This window comes from Aedes aegypti, chromosome 2 (assembly GCF_002204515.2).
Source record: "Aedes aegypti strain LVP_AGWG chromosome 2, AaegL5.0 Primary Assembly, whole genome shotgun sequence".
Lineage (NCBI taxonomy): Eukaryota > Metazoa > Arthropoda > Insecta > Diptera > Culicidae > Aedes > Aedes aegypti.
Genome location: NC_035108.1, coordinates 272534482 through 272550221, shown reverse-complemented (window position 1 = coordinate 272550221; position 15740 = coordinate 272534482). Strand labels below are relative to the sequence as shown.

The window sequence follows — 15740 nt, the reverse complement described above, 5'->3', positions numbered from 1 at the left end:
AAACTCCAATCCTATCGGAAGGTACCTACAGGATTTAAGTGCCCATCCGATGGATCGTTAGGGAGAAATCTCATATTTTATCTAATAAAATAAACATAAATTCATAAATATGAACCTGTATTCATTAATTATCCGAAACTCGAAAACAGTTAAACTATTGTAAATCCTCGCAAACTATCTCAAACATCTTATTGGTAGCGCTATATTACGTTTTAGGTGCACCAAGGTGGTGAGACCGTCACAAACAATTTTCATCTTGCTCCGCCTACCCCTAACACTTATCGACATATGTTTAACCTTCGGGCTGTCGCGCTGTTGTACTTTGTACAACAGTTGTGATGTATATGCTATCATTTTGCAACAAAGATATCTATCGACACCAAACCAAAATGTATTCCTCAAGAATCTTCTTAAGAACAATACTCGACAGTTTTTATTTACAGTATGACCCTTTATAATACGGTAAAATCAACAAATGTACATGGAAGTCGCATAATAATGAACGCATTATGTACGGTTCGAGGTAACCACAGTTTGAAATCGTCATATCTCAAAATCCAGATAATATAGAAAATTGGGATCTTTATTAAAGTTGTCTGGAGAAGAAGCGCTATCTGATGGTACCTCATTGATTTCGCTAGGTGGCACTAGTGGGCATGGAAGTTTTACTTTTGTTTTGCAGATATTTAGAAGGATGCCGTCTTCGGCAAAGTTGTTTAGTAAGTTAAGGACTATCAATTTTCGAGCTAGTTGATTCAAAGTTTTGCCACTAGACTGCGCTAGTGAGTATGAAACTTTAGTTTGCAGATATCTCAGGAGCCTGACCACTTAGAAAGATAGTGTCTTCGGCAAAGTAGTATAAAAAGAAAGAATTTGAGCTACTGAACAACTCTGCCGAAGCCGCCATCTTTCTAAGTGATCAGGCTCCTGATGTATTTGCGAAACAAATGTTTTATGCTCACTAGCGCCGCCTAGTGGCAAAATTTTGCATCAACTAGCTTGTTTGGGAGTAGCACTACCCACCAAGAACTACACCACTGAAAGATCGGAAGGAAATATTTTACCCTGTTTTATATCCACACATCAAATGTAGCACACACCACACATCTCTTCAGCAATCGGGTAAAGAGAGCGAAGATCAATGCTTCTCGTTATTATGCAATAGGGTCCTAAAGCCCTGTCCCAATTTTAGTGCCAAACGCTTAAGATTAGGCCAATAACACATGTTTACTCAATTTTCTAATGTTTTCCGTTGGTTTGAGTCCAAAAAACATTTTTTTAGATTTTGTCACACCCCTTGGCTTAAACTCAAATTTTGGGTGTATTTTGTTTTCCGTGTCTCTTCCGAAATGTCAGATAGGAACAACCCCTGTGTTAAAACTAAAACCCCTGTGGTGTTTTTGTCGACTAAGCGAACGTCAAACATGATCTTAAGTGTCAAGGTTCATTTATGGACCCAATTTTTAAATTAAAGTTTAAACATGATATAGCCGTTATTTGAGCGGGAAAAATTGCTAAAGTAGTTGCAGTAAGATGCTTTTTCGTGTTATTGAATAAAAACAAGATTTCATTAAAAATTTTAGGACCCAATTGTAAATAGCCAGGGATTGAATCCTGAGAAAATTGAGAGAATCGCTCACGTATCGCTCTCTGTAACTATCATAACATACTGCACATTATGAGAGACTGTTTATCGTATACTGCTACAACTTTGATCAGATTGGGGGGATAGTAGTGTATGATAAAACCCCTCTAAACATGCTCCAAGCTTGGGGGACACTATTGCTATTGGAAGTTCGTGGATTGTTTATCGTGCCAGTAAAGAAAAACACATATCCCCAACGGTAAACAAGCGAGTAAAATAGGTTTTATCATCGCTCTCTCTTTGGGGCTCTCGCTCACTGCTTCCATTTATCAGACTTGTTACACCTTGCGATACAATGACGATCGTGGACCGCAACAGATGGGATGTTTTTCTTTGCTTGCTTTGATCGTGCTTCATACTCAAATGAGAGCGAATTCTGCAAAGCCTGTAAATAGCACATTAGGATTAGACAGAAATACCGTTTTGATTCATATTACGGACACTTAAGGCCTCATTGAAGTGTTACTCATCGAAAAGCATATAAAATAAATCAGTTTGTATGATTCTTCCGCGTCATCGAACCTTGAAAACCCTAAGCTTTCGAATGGTGGGTGAAGATTTTGATTTCGCAGTAAGAATAATTTTTAATAAATTAAAATGTGTGGACTTCCCATGATTCTTATTCCGAACGCTTCTTTATTTTTGCCTTGGTTTCCGGACACTTTGATTCCAATTCCGGACAGCTCATGAAAATCATAAATAGAGAAGACAAATGATCGATTGAAATCGCCAAACCACTAAACAGCCATCTAAGGCAGTTGGACATTGTATTTTTTCATAGATATTTATGAAAAATGGTTACTTAAATAAGCTTTGAAAATGCGAACTTTTGAACGGCAAAAATTGAAACATTTCGTGTGAAATGTTTCCCATACAAAGAGGAGTGTCCGGAATTAAAAGCTGTCCGTAATATGAATCAAAAAGGTCGTCAGTAGGAGTTTAGTCTCTGCTCCACCAGGATGTAGATATTTTAACGTGTTGAATATGAATGTCCGTTGTAAATATATGTATCGTGTTTGATTAATAAATGTGTTTAAGTACGGTCGTGTAGTTAGTCGTCGTATAATCGTAATGCAGATAGTTATGGTCGGATTCTTGGAGGAAGAACGGATTTGCATCACCCTATAGGTTCAACCCACTTGGTTTATCAGAACCTTCATCCATTCGTGTTGGGAGATAGAAGTCCTCATTACAGTCCACGCAAGGAACCATAAACCCAATTACTCTTCCCCAACAAGCTCAAACAATGAAAGTCCTTGAGTTACCGAACAACTTTGCCGAAGACAACGCGCGACTACTCGCGTTACGAAAATTCGCGCGACGACCGAAAGGTTAAAACGTCGCATTTTATCTTGTCCCATATGTTTTAACGGGTCTGGGTCATTTGGCATAAACAAATTTCATCAAGTATATTTTGAAAGAAGGGATATACACCCCTATTCTTGTTTACGTACGAATGCGCTTTCGATCGAAAACCCTTTCGCATTCTCGTTTACGCCAGCAAAATCAAATGGGCAACGAATAGGATTCGATCAAAAGTTGGATCCGCCGTAAACAAGAATGAGGGTAATAATTCAAGTTATGCCGACTGACTATTATGTCAAATGGCTTTATGCAAAATGACCCGCTCTAAGCTGCAAAATGACTAGCCCCGATGTACCTAAAATACATCATTTTATTGTGATAAGTACATGTGCTTATTCTTCGCGACGTGTGAGGTGAGACGAGTCGAATGAGGTAACAATTGTCTACTCGCTCCCATTTGATTAGCATTAGGTAATTTTAAATAAATGGAAATGTATAAACTTCCCATGATTCTTATTCCGGACGCCTACTAACTTTTGCCTTGATTTCCGAACACTATGATACGAATTCCGGACAGCCCATGAAAATCATAAATAGAGAAGTCAAATAATCGATTGAAATCTCCAAACCACTAAACAGACGTCTAAGGCAGTTGGTCATTGTGAATTTTTATAGATATTTATGAAAAATGCTTATTGAAACAAGCTTTGAAAGTCCGAATTTTTGAACGGCAAACATTGGAACATTTCATGTGAAATGTTTCCCACACAAAGAAGAGTGTCCGTAATATGAATCAAAACGGTATGTCAACAAATCACAAGAACATGGCAGCCAATTGCAATTCAATTTTAACGTCTTCTAATCTATTTTATAGTTCGAGAGTAGTGATGATTCTCTAATTAGAGGTCAGTAAAACTAGCTCAGAGCAATTCTCGCTGAAACCAGGCCGCCATCGGCACCCATCTTTAGAATTCCATTTTTATGTCACTGATCGCTAGTTTCCGATAAAACTTAAAGGTGGTCCTTTCGGTTTTCTCAAATTGGTGGACCCCTCGTACGCCAACTAGCTAAAAAGTTTGCGAAAAAGCCCATTTTTCGATAAATCTTGGGTATTGCTTTACGTGATATGTCTCATATTTCGCTTGGAACACATAGCAAACTTAGTGACATCGTATAGAGCAGTGATTCCCAAAGTGGGCGAATTCGCCCCCCTGGGGGCGATTTTCAAGCTCAAGGGGGCGAAAATTTGTAAAACCGAATTTGGGGGGCGAAAAATCCAGAAAGGGGGTGAAAACTGGTGGCTAACACTGGATCATATAAAATTATTAACGCATAACATTTGAAGGATACACATCTGAAGTTTAATAAATTCCAAACTTAACTAATTCCAGGAATATTTTACCTTAGATCGATATATCTCTAATAATGATCATTTTGAAATTATGATAGGCAACACTTGATAATTATCAAACACAAAATGCTTGTGTTATGCATCCATGTTTTTTTATTATCATGTGAATTTTCAGAATGGTCAGTATTTGAGATTTTCAAGAGGTCTGATAATAAGTCACAGATAACATTCAAAACACAGCAAATTATAGATGTACAAAACATGTATCTGAGAGTTTTTAGAACTTTTTGCAAATGCCCAATATTGTATACAAGGATTTTTCTTGTGTGAGAATTTTGAAGTTAGGAAGCTAATATTTCTTTAATTGGCATTCAGCATTTACCGAAAAAAAAATCGACAGTATCCATTTCGAAGTTTCGGTTGCACTAATTATTTCAGAGACAATTTCTGAAAAAAATAGCAGACAAAAGACGAATAACACTATTTGAAAATAAATTTAAAGAGATATCAGAGATGCGTCGGATTTAAACTTTCATTATGTCCAAAAAAATCTGAGTTTTTCTTGGTTTTACAAAAAATACCATCATTGCATCATTGAAAAATCAGTTGAAAAACATTCTGCATTTCCATATACTCTTTCAGTATTTTTTAATTACATAAAAAAGCGCTCCCAGAAATATCAAACATTATTGCAGTAATTTTAGAAATAGCGGATAAATCAGTATGAAATCACAATTGACGAATCATCCCCCAACTACGCCACAAGTTAGCGCATTTGCATATAATACATTAAAATTGTTTAAACTAGGCTGAACTTGTATCGAAAACTGATTCAGTAGCCTTTAATGCACGCAAAATATTGTGAAAATTGCTATTATAAATTGCAGTCCAGTAAATTGTTCCTAATAATTGGGAGTTATCGATATTGAAGAAAATATTTTAAAATGTAAATATTTTATTAAATTAAATTAAATTAAAATATTGGATTCACATATCAGGGGGGCGACTTCAGATAACTATTGCTCTCAAGGGGGCGAAAGTTGAAAAAGTTTGGGAAGCACTGGTATAGAGAAAGGATATAGAGCGCTGCATATGACGAGCCTAACCTCACTTATTTGACAGCTGCTGGTCCTGTTGTTTACGTTTCGGACTTAGTCGTTTTTTCCATCATTTTTTCATCTTCGCATTTCTATCACCAGCATGCTGATGGTGACGATTTTCCACGGTAGGAAGATAGAATAATACGATCCGTGGGTATCTGCAGTGGATTTGACCTCTCCTTGCAGCAAACTTTCACGAAATTAAGAATGATTCGAAAAAAGTACTAAGTCCAAACTGTAAACAACAGGACCAGTACCTGTCAAAATTGACGCGTGACGTCACAGTGCAGTGGAGTATAGCTTTCATTTGAAGTTGAAAAAAATGGCGGCCATTTTTAGTATTATTTTGAGTGAAAAAACTTGGCGGCTATCTTGGATTTTGACGCCATCTTGGTTTCAAGTAGTATAATGAGTTTTCACCTTGTTAGCACTCAACATGTTGAATATTAATGCTACCGTTACACTTACTTTTCTGTTTGCTCTTCTTTTTCCTGACGTTACGTCCCTAATGGAACAGAACCAGCCCCTTAACTTAACTAGCTTAAAAAACAAATTATCAAATAGGATTTTTAACGCTTATTTGCTACCTGAATGATTGTTCTGCATATCTTCGAGTTGAAAAATAGCATTAATTATTTCATTTATTTTATCTAAAACCATTGACAGAAATTAGCAATCAGTTGAACAGCTGAGATAAGATAAGAAAGAAAGAATCTGATTGTTTTTTTTTAACGGAGGCCATGATGAGCGCTGAGATGGTAAAAAATCATTCAACTGCTAAAATCCAGATTTTCCAACCTCAAAATGATACACCTGCGTTTCGGCAATACGTCCACATTAGAACAAAGTCTGCTCCTCATCTTCCAATTTCTCTATTTTTAACATGCATGTTGGGTGGTAGTAAAAACAATAATTTAAAGTTAATTTTAAGTTTAATGCACTTTTGGCAATGTTTTACGTAGAAACTACAGATATTACCACAAGACTTACCAATGGCAAAAATGTATATGGTAAAAAAAATGTTTGTTTATGTCAATCAATGTTTTTGGACAGTTTTCATTCATTGAATTTATTTTTTCATTATTCCTGAATTCAAAGTATGAAAAACCGCATTATAAAAGAAAATTCCTATTTAATATCCTGTGTTTATAACTAATAAAGCTGAGTATCAGGCTCGGTTCCGATAGAGATCGAACGTCAGAAAAAAAAATAATAAGAATAAAAGTATACGTAACCTTGTTTTTATTGGTAGCCTCTATATTCGACATGTTGAGTGCTATCAAGGTGAAAAATTCATTCTTCTACCTTAAATCAAGATGGCGTCAAAATCCAATATGGCCGCCAGATTTTATCACTCAAAATAATATTCCTATTCTTCACAAAAACACCAACGATTGAAAAATTGTTTCTTTGTTGTACAAAAAATGATGTTTGCATTGATTGCACTCGCCATATACGTTAAACTCGTAGAACATTTTTAGAAAATCGTTCATTTCATAGGGTAAATACCAATGCTCACCTAGTTTTTGTAGCCTATCTTACGCAATTTTTCGTCAGCTTTCTGATGGTGATCTCAGAATTAAAAACTAGCGGTGAGCTAATGGTGAAAAAACGATTTTTCTAACACAATTTAAAATGGCCGCCAAAATTTTTTCGAGTTTAAATGAAAGCTATATCGTTTCTCTATACGATGCCACTAAGTTTGCTATGTGTTCCAAGCGAAATATGAGACATATCCCGTGAAGAAATACCCAAGATTTATCAAAAAATGGGCTTTGCGCAATCTGTTTAGCTAGCTGGCGTATGAGGGGTCCACCAATTTGAGAAAACCGAAAGGACCCCCCTTAAGTTTTATCGAAAACTAGCGATCAGTGACATAAAATAGGAATTCTAACGATGGGTGCCGATGGCGGCCTGGTTTCAGCGAGAATTGCTCTCACGTAAATTCATTTATGCATTTGAATACGATTTATTCGTGCTGTTCGGCATTTGAAGCAGAATGATGTTCCATACCGTTTTGACTCATATTCCGAACACTTAAGGCCAAGAGTGACTTTAAATGCATCTGATTGGCATAAATTGCCTGATATTTGTGTAAATTATAATTTCTTCGCAAAGTATAACCACAGACAAACAGACGTCACACTCTCACTGCTGTCCATCGACCAACTTTTTAACGTTCGATTCAAATATATGGGATACAAATTGATACAAACATGTAGATCGAAAGATCAATACTATATTAAATTTCCGATAAAATAGCCTTACTGATTTATTTCAGTGTACTGATCCAATAGCCGCTCACAGTGTCTTATGTTTCTAATATAAAGATTTATTTAAACCAATGAAAATAATGTCAGACTGCTTCATTTGGAAGTTGCTGATGAAGCTAGACGATATCAATGCGAAAAATATTGCATTGAACTTTATTATAAATGACAACCTGTTAGTAGAAATTTACATCGGGTCAAGGAAACGTACAGATATTAAATTGAGAAACATGCAAAATCCATTCAACACTATAGTGAGCGGTAATAGGGGCATGAGCGGCTACTGGTGCACTGATGGTACACGGAGAAAAAACACCCTAGTTTGAAACAACCAAAATTTTTGTTGGATTTCAAACTGAAGATTTGGTTATTTTTAAACCAAAATTTGTTGTTTGCAAACTAATCGTTTTGTTTGAAACTAATTTGTTTATTAGGCAGTTTTAATGTTAAATCTTAATTTATTTTTAATCTGTGCAATAGTTGTTTCAAACTATCATTTTAGTTTATTTTCACAAACAACAGGTTTGTTTTTACCAAAATGTAGCGTGTTCTCTGATGAGCTATTATTTTCAAAATAGAATAATAGGTTGATTCGACCAAAACATAATATTGAATCAAACTAAGATTTTATTTAGAACTAGTGGTCCCGGCAAACTTCGTCTTGCCATAAAGTAGGCTGATGAAAATCGCTACGAATCATCCCATACAAAATGACAGTTCCGTTCACTGTCGTTTTTCCGGCTTTCCCGGTGAATGTTCTGGAACATTTATACACACAAACACGTCGGAACCCTTGACGAACAAATTGGAGGAAGAATCATCCAAATCCGCTAACCCGTTCGTAAGCCATTTCGTGACATACAAACACCATTCCATTTTTATTTATATAGATAGATAAAAACAACTAATATTTTAGTTTGTAATGAACCTTTTTCATGTGTAAGTTATTACAAGTTGTCCTAAAATCTTCTGCCTTTTTGTTTTTGCAATTATCTCTTTAAGAAACAACACAGTGTTCGGTGAATAATTTTTCAATATGGTTAATTTACGTGTGGAGGTAACATAATTGATTACATGATGTTATCGCATTTAGCCAATCTTCTATTTTCCAAGATCCTGATGAAATCATAGCACAAAATGGGTGCGAAAATCCAACCACGAGTACACGAAGAATACTTGTGCTGCATGTGTTTAACTACAATGGTAAGGCAGACTTTTTTTTAATGCGGTCAGTTAGAAATATCGTTAAATTTTTCGATGTTACTTGCGCCTGCGTTATTAGCAAGATCCTGTCATCGTCTTGGAAGTTATAATCATCTTCATTTTATAAAGAAAATGCTATAAAATGTAGAAAAAAAAAAACGCATGAAACTATTTTGTAATCAATAATATAATTATGAAGAAATATGAAAAAAAACAGTCCCACATTCAAAGCAAAAAATCGGTTAAATCAACCAGGGTATTAAGTTTATTTTGAACCAATAGGGCGATATTCAAAACTGAAAAGGCAATAGATGACTCTTTTTCAGTGGTAGTAAAAACGAAATCCTGAAGCAAAGAAAGCACAATGGAAGATGAACTAAACACAAAAAGTGATGTATTCATATTACACGGAGCCGCATATCAACCCAACTTTGACTTCTTTTGACGCAATTCGGCTCTTCCGTGGGATAACCCAAATTTGAGTTAACTGATATATACCTATCATTAGGTTGTTTCCATTTGACAGCGGCAAAACAAACAACCCAGTGCTAAAAAAAAATCTACCCATCGTTAGCTTTCGAAGTCTCCGTGATGGATTAAAACAACTTAACGTTAGGTAAACTCGAAAGAACCCAAATTTGGCTTATTCCATTGAACTTCGACGCTGGGTCGGTGCGTCTCTCTCTGTTTTTGACAACATTGCTGTTGCGAGAGAGGCAAAACAACCCAACCGTGGGTAAAAACTAAATGCAGTTTACCCAAATTTGAGTAAAAAGAACTTATTTTTTGGGTAGTCTGATTTCTCCGTGTACGCTTGATTTCTAATCACTACTTTTTCGAACCAGTTTCCTAATTGCAAATAGTTTACGTTTTTTCATTATTTCCCATACGTTTTGACAGTTCACCGACTACCATTCTTCCATGCGCTTGTGTTTGAAATTTGAGAATCTAGCGTAGCGCGATCAGTGCAAGGAATATACACATCAGTGTCGCCGCTAGGCGGCCAGCACAGATAAACTGAATGTTCGAAGGGTTGTTGTCTGTACTTTTTGCCACTGGCGCCAACTGTTAGCGATTAAGATCAAAATAAACAGTCGTTACCCTATTCTTGGTTGAATCAAACCACGTTTCTTAGTTAGAATCAACCTACGTTTTTGTTTGTTTCAAGAACTGTCAAATTGAACAACAAATATTTTGGTTGTTTCAAACTAGGGTTTGTTGAATTTACCTAGAAAATCGTGGCAAAGAACAACTTCGAATCTTAGTTAGTTTTAACCAATGCATGTTGTTGATTGTTTGTGCATATTTCAAACTAAAGTTTTGTTCTAAATCAACCAAAAATTGGTTGTATTTACTAATTATTTTTCTCCGTGTATAAGAAATCAGAACGCTCATCGCTCATAAAAGAAAACCTCGCCAATACTCAATACAATCTTTTTGTTAAATTATGAAGCATTAGACCAGACATTGTTAAAACGGATAAATAATTAAACGTAGACCACACATTACACTGATGGGGTAAAATGGCTCACCTCATTAAATCATTCCTAGAACGTTACAATTTGTATTCTTTGCCAAACGATGTTAAAATATGTTTAGCCAAGAGTTGCCGCCACAACCCTTGGACATAAACGCATAGAGTTTTCCTTTATTTACCGGTGAAATTGAACATTTTTCACTTTTTTTGCCTAAATATTAAGGTTTTCCGATTACAGGTCGGGCTCGATTATCCGGGGACTCGATTATCCAGAATTTGTTTTTTGATGTTCTTGTTTTTCAATTTTTATGCATAAATCTGAGATAATTTGGTATTGCAATATACAATGTGAACGGTTTTGCAGTTTAGAGTGTATTTAAGAAAAGGGGGGTTTGAAAAAGTGTTTTCTCGTAAAAAGATCCCTACCGTTCGTAGAGAAAATTTCTGGCTACGCCACCGCACCATTTAAATAAAACAACAAGAAAAGATAATATTTAAGTTCTTTTGTCAAAGATTTTAATTGTTTTCTTAGTGATTCGATTATTCGAAGGATTCCATACCACAGAGCAAACTCATGGAGAAACTTGGTTGCTAACTACTAGTTCTTCATAGTAAATGGCATTCTACCCCATCCATTTGGTCATTTTGAACCACCCCCATTTTTCAACCAAGTTTTCTACACGATTTAAACCCGTAAAAAAACTCAAATTTGGAAAATGTTTTTATGATGTTAGCTAGCAAATATTGTAAAGTTACTGTTAGGTCTTCGAATGGCGTTAAAATGTGGATCTTATTAGGAGAAAACGACACAAATCCTTGAAGTGGCATTTTGGACCATTTGACCCTACCCTAGTGCACGTGAGCGAACCGCCATGGCAAGCCCACGATCGCACTATGGCTTATCAGGTGGCCAATAATCAAAAAAGTGATGTGCTCTAAATTTCAATTCTTGTTCGCCATTTTATTGTAAACATGTCTGCTAAGAAATCCCCAAAATATTACGGCATGATTTGCATTGCACACTTAGATATGAGGTGCCAAAGTTGAGCCTATGGAGAAAAACTTGTTTTTATTAACAAAAACTATGGTTTACTCAAATGAATATAACTTTTTTTTTATAATACTTACGTAAAATGTTTTTACACCATTTGAAAGCTTACAAAAAAGGCTTCCTAGACACAATAAAATAAAAAAAAAGCTTCAAAATAGGGGCTTCTATGATGTATTTTTATAAAGCGGTTAAAAAAATCGAATAAGCTTATAGTTAACACATCGAGTACTTTTTTGTCCCAAGTTGTCCCAGGCTTAAATTCAGTTCCAAGGGTACTTTGAGATGTAAACTAAAGGATCGTGAAGAATTTAGCTGCACAAATTTGCACTTTTTTAATTTAGGGCTTTTTGAATTTTTCCAATATGTTTAACCATTTTCTATTGAAAACAGCTAAAAACTAATTCAGAAAATAACTGAATTTCGCTAAATCATTCATATCATCATTTTTATGTAAGTTTTAATATTTATAATGGTTTGCACAAATTTAATCGCATAAATGGCTTATATGCATTATAAGTAACAAAGTTTAATATTTCGCTATAGGCCCTATTCAAAAGTTAGTCTCGAAAACTTGTTTTTGAAAATAAAACATCAAATTTGTATCATGAAACTCATAAATACGACATGAGATGGAAAAAATATTTTTGGCCGCCAGTCTGTATGGAAACCGCCCATAGTGGATCGGTGAGTGTTTTTGTTATGCTGTCGATTCCCGTTATCTCGTCGGGTCGCTCTGATGTCTGATGTCTGGCTGAGGCTGTGGCTGGCGTTCCGCCTTTTGATGCTATTTTGATCGCCTGCTGCGATTGTGGTGGTGAGACCGACGACCCGCGAGGGAAGTGAGTGCCCTTGTGCCCATGTGTGTGCGTGGTGTGACACCCAGCGAGCGAGCCACTCAAAAAAGTCAAGATGGACGCGTTTTACTACGTAGTGAAAACTCGTACTGCTAGTGGAAATAATCAAAACACATGGTTTTTCAAGTGAATATCCGGTGGAATTTGGCTCGGTTTGCCCCATTAACGATGGATTCGGACCGTAATCGTGCAAATCGCCCGTTTTGCGACGGTTTTCAGTGATTTTTCGCGTTTGTTGTGCGTTTTCAAAAGTGCTTGTTCGGGTTGGGAAAAACGGGAGAAAAATAACACAAAAATAGTGGGTTTGTGTTCTGTGCGGAAGGAAAGGAAGGGGAAGAGAGGGTGTGTGTGGAATAACAACGAGCTCCCCTTTACGCGAGCCTGATACAAACGGTGCAGTGTTGCCATACGATAATGTAAAATGAAATGATAATCGATTTGAACCAAAAGGGATTTGCAGTTCAATGTGCATCGTCTAACAGTTTGATAAATGTGTGAAGAATTGAAAAAGCTATTTAAATATCACGTTCGAGATATGAAAAAGTGAAGAAGCTGTTTTGATAAGGTAAATTTCATTTCATTAAGCAATAAATTTGAGTTTGATACATAAGGGTGTATAACTGTATAATGGATGTGTTCATAATTATAGTAAGGTCGATTTTCATGGAAAATTGTTTATTTTGGACAGTTAGTATGTAAAATAACATTTTAACAACAATTTTTATCTGTCATCGCAAGATTTTGAAGTTACCGAAAAAAACATAAATACGATACCTATATTATCTATGAACAAAATCTTAAATTTTTTCTTGCAACTTATTTAAAAAAATCTAATTCCGAAACTGTTGATTTGAGAGAAAAAAAAATTTATGTTTTTTTCATGAAAAATTCAAAAATAAAATTTAATTTTTAAGTTACACAAAAAAAACATTTTTAATATTTTTTTTTAATTTTCACCAGAGAATCATGATAGTAAACAGATTTTTGGGACAATGTTTTATGATGGAGAAATTTTTAATTACAATTTTTTTCTAAGAACAATTTTCGATCGAATTCCAAAATTTTGTTTTTTTTATCAAAATAAATACGTTCTGATGACGCAATAAGAATATTGTAATGACTCTCAACCGTAATGATTATCTGCATAACTTCTGTAGAAGCAGTCATTTTCGAATTATATCAAGTTTAATGCAAAAAAAAAAATATTACAGTGGGATTCCGTTTTTGGCAACAAAGTTGAAATTTTCAGTTGCCAAAAACGGAACCGTGCCAAAATCGGAACCCATATTTCAAGTTTTACTTTTCAAATATTGGTTTTGAAAGCATCATTACGTTGAGACTTCGAAAAGGTTCACTTCGAAGCATTTTCCCGGAGGGTTATACTATGCTATGAATCTATAGCTCCGTAATATTAAATCTGGCAAACGATTTTCTGGCCGCGTTTCTACGCCTCAACGTCTTCAATTTTTTTTAGAAGCTTAATGCATAATTTTTGTATAAGAGGGCCTTGTAAAACCAATAATCGCATAAGTGACTTTTCTTGAAGAACTTGACATTTTCTTAAAACTATGAGAGAAAACAAAAAAAAAAAATGTTTTTTTTTAAAGACGTATTTGCGAATCAAAAGCGCTGGGTATTGCAAAACGGCATAACCTTTTTTTCTAATTAAATGAACATTTAAAATCAGTTTAACTTTTGGATTTTAGCGTAAAATTTGAAAAATTCGATGAGTTTAGAATTGCTCCTTCAATTTATGTTTCTAATAAAGTGAAGCATTTTATAGTGAATCGTTGACAGTATCAAAAGGGCAAACAACATGTGAAGATGCATAAATGTCTTGTAATTGTGTAGAATTTAAGGTGAAGATGAATCGAAGCCAAAGTTCAAATTTTCAAGAGCACGGATCTGGAGAAGCAAACATCCGTTTGAGCTGAAAACCTAATGGAATGCTTACCACCAGCTAATGATCAATCGATTAAGTTTTCAGCTTAAGCGGATGTTTGGTTCTTCAGATCCGTGCTCTTGAAAATTTGAAGTTTGGCTTCGATTCATCTTCACCTTAATTTTTACTTGAAATAATTTTTAATTCAGCTAGATATATGTTTTACACCTGCCTTATGAAATCAATTGAAATTTACAGGATCCTGACATGAAACCTTAAGAACCTTATAGGAATCTTCAGGTTCTCATAAGAAATTTACATAAAAAACGCTTGAGCTCTGAATCATCTTGCCAAGCATCCGTAGGATCTCGCAGAGCGTTCTCAGGATTTTGCTATGAGTTAACATCTTGGAATTCCGCTGCGATGTTGCCGAAAATTCTCAAGTCTCCGATGAAGAAATTTAAAAGTTTGTTATTATTAGGCTACCACTAGCACACCTCAAATTCCTCTGGGAACCTTTTCAAAATCCTCAAGCTTTCGCCGAAAATATTAAAAATACTACTAGAAATTCACATTATCCCGCTTAAAATTTACAGGACGCCCTAGAGTTTATTAGGAATCACCAGATTTTGGACATAATCCTCCATAACCAGTTATACACTCTAAAGATCCCTCAAGAAGCTCTCAGTGTCCACTTGGAATCTGCAGATATCCTCATGAATTCGTTAAAATTTCTGAAAAGTCCCACAAGAACGGAGAATCCCTTAAGGATTCTCCAGGGTATAGTCAGGAAACTCATAGACTCAGCTCGTAATGATGTTGAGACCCGTATCCTTGATTAACAATCTTGTACAGAATTCTGGATAGTTTCTCAACAAATCTAATGCCTTATAGAGTCTATAGAAAAGAGAGAAAGTAGCTTTAAATAGTTGACGCAGAAAGATCAATATACACACCAATACCACAGACAAAAAGTAAAAACACTCTCAGTCGTATTTATCGCACGCTTCAATGGTATTATTGAAAATAAATTGTAGTTTGGACTGTATTCGCATTTGTCATGTTATTTAATGAAATTTGAAAAAAGGTAAGGTACACGACATTTTGCTGTACATATTTGTATCTATTATTGCGGTGTGTTTTTACATACGCAATGTATGTAAATCCATAATAATAAAGACAGCGAGACAAAATTTATGATAGTAACTCTGTGTGAGTCATAGATTTTTCGTTGCTCTTATGTCGGTGCTGGTGCTTCCTGAGCTGTTCCAAATCTGAAGAACAGTGTTTTTTTTATTGCATCACCTACTGGCAGACTCAAGTGGGCTGGTCACTTAATATGAATGCCTATGAAAAGAGGTTGGTCTTAAGTTGAGATACTGGTGGAGATTATTGGTGTCATGAAACGTTGCCTATGTATGACCAATGATTATTCTGAAGTAAATAAGCGCGTACGCGAGTCCTTAGTAGTTGGTGAGATTTGGGGAAGCATCGACGAAAATGGAGATCTGGAATGTAATCGGTGTGGAGTTGACATGCTTTTCAAGTGACTGCAACAGACACGATAATATTTACAAAATTTACAAATTTTAATGGTATTGA

At 35.3% G+C, this 15740-nt stretch overlaps 1 protein-coding gene across 1 annotated transcript in view; it reads left to right on the top strand.

Annotated features, from left to right (window-relative positions):
* Positions 1 to 12290: 12290 nt before the first annotated feature.
* Positions 12291 to 15740, top strand: part of LOC5569675 (insulin receptor substrate 1-B) — a 665066-nt gene continuing 661616 nt past the window's right edge. The window contains exon 1 of the mRNA XM_021845092.1: positions 12291 to 12821. The gene's annotated coding sequence lies outside the window, so the exon portion shown is untranslated. The remainder of the gene's footprint in view (positions 12822 to 15740) is intronic.